The sequence below is a fragment of the Echinops telfairi genome, unplaced genomic scaffold, assembly GCF_000313985.2.
Source record: "Echinops telfairi isolate 266 unplaced genomic scaffold, ASM31398v2 ScPeMD7_22;HRSCAF=79, whole genome shotgun sequence".
NCBI lineage: Eukaryota > Metazoa > Chordata > Mammalia > Afrosoricida > Tenrecidae > Echinops > Echinops telfairi.
The window spans coordinates 12,692,874-12,697,979 of record NW_022103919.1 but is presented as its reverse complement, the minus strand read 5'-3'; positions in this window follow the sequence as shown (position 1 = coordinate 12,697,979).

Here is a 5,106-nt window from a genome sequence, read left to right as displayed (position 1 = left end):
TAGCCTGGCCCTTCAGACACACTAGCAATAAGTTAATAATCCAATAAATTGTGTGTCTATTTTAGATGCTCACAGGCCAAATCGCTTGAAACAAAAGTGATTTACATGGCCAATTTCCCCTGAGTCAGGATCATACTTTTGTTCCCCAAGATGCCTTAAATATTTATCAGAGCCATCTGTAATCTTGAAAAAAAAAAAAAAACCTTTCCACAAAGCTCTCAAGAATACCTCCAGACACTGTACTGTAAGTGGCATGCCATAAAATGAAAGTAAAATGATCTATAGTGGGTGGCAAGCTATCCTTCCTCCCACCACCTCGTAAAAGTAAAAGCCACAGACTAAAGAGTAGATGCTTTTTATTTTTGGTAACGAGTCAACAGATTCGGTAATTTCTCTACCATCAGAAATGTTCGCTGGGGATGAACTCAATTTCTATCCAGAAATATTTCTTTGTTCGCAAAGAGTCTTTCATGTTAAACCAAGGCAATAAAAAAGGAAAATCGGTTGTTACGGAGTTGATTCTAATTCACGGTGACCCCCGGGGTGTCTGAGTAGAAGGTGATCCAAGGGGTTCTGAATGGCTGATATTTCAAAAACAGATGACCAGGCCTTGTTTCCATGGCATTTCTGGGTAGACTTGAACATCCAACCTGTTGGTTATCTGCTAAGTGTGCGAATGGTTTACACCACTGGCAAGTCAGAATAAGGCAGTATTAATCTCCAAAGACAACAAGAACTTTTTTCTGTGTGTCAAACTCTCTGGAAGAAAAGCTCGTTTGGAAGACAGGCATTCACTAGCAGCAGCAACAAAGCCACAGCGATTCACAGGCAGGGAAAATGCTGGGTTTCTTCCCACCCCCACTTTTTGAGTCCCACCTTGATTGAATGGCCTTATTTCTTTGGGCCTCAGTTTCTTCATCTATAATACTGCAGTACGAAAAATAATGTGTTAGGGTAGACTGGAGAAACAAAACAATAGACACTCATATGGGTACAAGAAAGAGGTTTATATACAAGAGTAATTGAATATTGAGAAAACATCCCAGCCCAGTCCAGATCAAGTCCATAAGTCCAATATTAGCCCATGTGTCCGATACCAATGTATATAGTCTTCTTTGGACTCATGCAACACATGCAATGATGCTGAATGCAGGAAGATCACAGGCCAGTGGGTCAGAAGTCTTATGGATCCAGTGGCATTGTAAGCATCTCAGTGCTCAAAGGGGTCTCCATGTAGCATCTCCAGCTCCCAGGGCTCTGACTGAATCAGGATAGCTTCATGTGGCTTCTCCTCAGAAATGTCGTGCAGGGAATGAGCAGAGAGAGAGTAGTTCTCCAGCCTCCAAGGAGGAATTCCAGAGTTCCAAGATTTCTCACGATCAGGCCATACCCACACAGAGGCCTCAAGCCTAGACTCTACCCCTTCACTTTTAATCCTCACATTGACACCAGATTATGTAACTACCACAGTTTCTATGTGAATCGTAATAGTGTGAAATACTCAGAACAAAGTCGAAATAAAGAAAATGTCCAAAAGATGCTGGCTATTGCTATGATTGCAGGAGTGATTGCCGTTTGAAATCACCATCCAGCTGCATGGGAGGAAAATGGGGCTTTCTACTCCTGTAAAGTTTTACAATCTTAGAATCCCACAGGGGCAGTTCTACCCTGTCCTATAAGGTCACTATGAGTCAGTAGTGACTGTGTGGACTGAGCAGTGAGTTTTGTTGTTGTTGTTGTTATTTTATTGATATCACTGTTTCAAATCCATGATGGCTCTCAAACCCTGGACCACCAGCCACAGCATCACCTGTCACAAAACCTAGCTTTGTTTTAGTGTCCATACTTACAGATCATAAACTCTGGAGGTAATATTGGTAGTGTGGCCGATCGGTCTATAAATTCTGGAGGTAAACCCAGCAAGATAGTCCGGAAATTCTGGTGCACACATGCTATAAACGACATGTGACTAAAAGAGAAAACAATCAGTCTGTGCTCAGCTACTAACCTACAGGTTGGCAGTTCAAACCCACAGAGGAGTGCCTCAAAAGAAAGGCCTGGTGATTTGCTTGCACGAATAGTACATCAAATAAACCCCCGTGGAGCAGTTCTAGACTGTCATACATGGAGCCGCCACAAGCCACAATCAATTCTATAGGCTTGTTTTTTATTTAATTGGATGTGGGGGTGGGGGTGGGGGAGAGTATATACTAATAAACCCATGAAGAACTTGTTTTGTGGCTACTTAAAAATCAGAGAACGTTTGAGTTGACCTTTTCTAAATATACCGAAAAGGAGCTACAGGAAACAGCTTGAGAAGCTGAGGAGTTTTGTAGGAAAAAACTTAGGATCTTGTTTTTTTACTAATCTAAGTGTATATACAACACTTAAAACCCCCCAACTATGTGCGAAGGCATCTATTATTAAATTAGGTTGCTCTACTTTGTGCATAGGATCAATGTGATCTTGGAATGCACTTGGCAGCAGTGGGCATGGTTTTGTTTGGCCTTGTGTCTTGGAAAGGCAGAGGTGTAATTGCTGTTGTTCGGGACTGCCGAGTCAATTTTAACTCAGTCAGCTCTGACTCAAAGGCAAAGACACAGTAGAAGAATCCATCCAAAAGGGAGGCTCTATAGCCTTGGTGGTGATCATGAGATTGTGTATGTGAGCACATCCGATTTGTCCATCTTAACTGCGACAATACTGGGACATAGGTCCATCCTGAATCAGTGGCCAAACTGCTTATAAGCCTACCATGCGGGATGCCTCTGTCTGTTCATTTTGTTGCTTGCTCACAGCTAACAAGGGAAGGGCACAGGTGACGGTAAAATGGCCACGTAGAACAACATGAAGCGGCGGGTTTATTTTGGTCATTTCATACTCCACACGGCTGCCATAGAGACCTTTCTAAAGGACATGTTTACCATGTCACTTCACAGTTTAAAAGACTTAAAAGGCTCCCTCAAGCCTGATAAATGACCTGCCCCTGCAGATCTATGGCCTTGAACTTTTTCCCTGAAGCCTCCCTTGATGGTCTACTCTCCATCCCTGGAGAGTCAATCTCTCATTGTGTTTTAAGCTTCCCGCGCTCCATACACATACCTTTCAGTGTATGTTTGCTTGCATGCTAATTGTTTGAATGTCTATCTCAACAAGACTTTGATTTAATTTTGACTGGCAATAAGAAGCATGTCTCTGTGTCCCAGGTGATCGACATGAAGCTCAGTACAAGACAGAGAGTAGATAAATGAACACTTTCTATGGATCTAAAAGGTGAGATGTATGCATGAGCCTGAGATCAGCCCTGGAAACCACACAAGCGCCGCAGCCTCTCTCCTAACCTTTGAATGTAGAGGGAGAGCTTTATCACTGCCAAGGTTGCAATGCCAAGGTCATCCTCATTACAGTATGCACACTCTCCTGTCAGAATGCCCCAGCCCTTCTCTCTTGAAGGTCTCTAAAATTTTATTTTATTTCCAGACCCCAAAAGGTACTAGATCAGTTGACTCTTGATTGAGACCCCAATTGTTATCCCAAGTTGTCACTCATGAGCATTGTAGCTAGAAGATCTAAGTCCAACCTGCAAAATAAAATGGGTGGATCAACTAAAAGAGTCAAATCCCACTGGAGTCAGCACACAAGCATCATGATCATCGGCTGCTCATCCCTCTACCCACCACCCTCCATCTTACTTCCTTCACAGTTCTGAGACTATTTCAAAACCTCTTAGAGTAGCATTTCCCCCTCTAAAACTTGGCTCTGTTCTATGCCCCTGGTATTGTATTCTTGCCAAATCATTCAGCCTGAAGCATTTAGTGTGGGGTGGCTGGACTCAGCTATCTAATCCAATTCTGTGCCTGGAGTGCTCAATGATGAACGGTTATACTACCTAGTGTTGAATGTAAATTCGTGGAGATAACCTACTTGTTTGATGGCTCTGTGTAGTATCTTGTCCCTTACAACAAAAGATACATTTTCAAATTTGAAGTGAATTAGAGCAATCAATGCGTCCAGAAAAAAATAGCACTGATTTCCCTTCTAACTAAACACCCAGAGCTTAGAGGGGCGTCCCTTGAAAATCTGTTGACAGTTGCTGATGGTGAGAGGCCTTGAATGCTGAAGCTTTCATGGTATTTCCTGACAGAGACCACATCTCGATTTCCCCGTTCTTATAAAGCGTGTGTCAGGGTGAATTCAGGAAATAAAAATAAACACTAGGCATGAAATGGACACATTGCAAATAATAGATGCTGTTATAACTGTTAGGTGCCATTAAGTCAGCTCTGACTGATAGCAACCCAATGTAAAACAGAACAAAAGACTGCCTACTCCCGCACCATCCTCACCAGTGTGATTAATTTGGAGTCAGCTATTGTAACCTCTGTGTCAATCAATCGTGTTGAGGACTTTCTTCTTTTTTGCCGACCCTCTACCATGATTCCCTTCCCCAGAGCCTGGGGGTTCCTCTAATGACTGGCCCAAGGGATGCGAGACAAAAGCTCACCAATCTTTGCTTCCAGGAAGCATTCTGGCTGTACTTCTTACAACCCAGCTGTGTCCCTTCTTTCAGCAACCCACGGTAAATGTGATTTTCTTTGCCAACACTCTCATCCAAAGGCATCAATTCTTCTCTGGTTCTCCTTAGTCATCGTCCAGCGTCCACCTGCAGATGGAGCGGTGGAGATGACCATGGCTTCTCAAGCTTATTTTGGTCCCCAAGTTGATATCTTTGTTTGTTTTTAACAATTTTTTTCACTATGCCATAATTTATTTATTTTTTTAATCGTTTTATTGGGGGCTCATACAACTCTTATCACAATCCACACATACATCCATTGTGTAAAGCACATTTGTACATGCGTTGCCCTCATCGTTCTCAAAACACTCGCTTTCCAAGATATCTTCTGCAGCAGCTTTGCCCAACAGCACACTATATTGTTTGATTTCCTGACTGATGCTTTCATGGGTGTTGATTGCAGCTCCAAATAAAATGAAATCCTGACAACTTCGATCTCCTCTGTATTTCTTTGTTCGCGTTATAATGATTTTTGTTTTCTTGATGTTTAGGTGTAAACCATAATGAAGACTATAACCCTTGATCTTCAT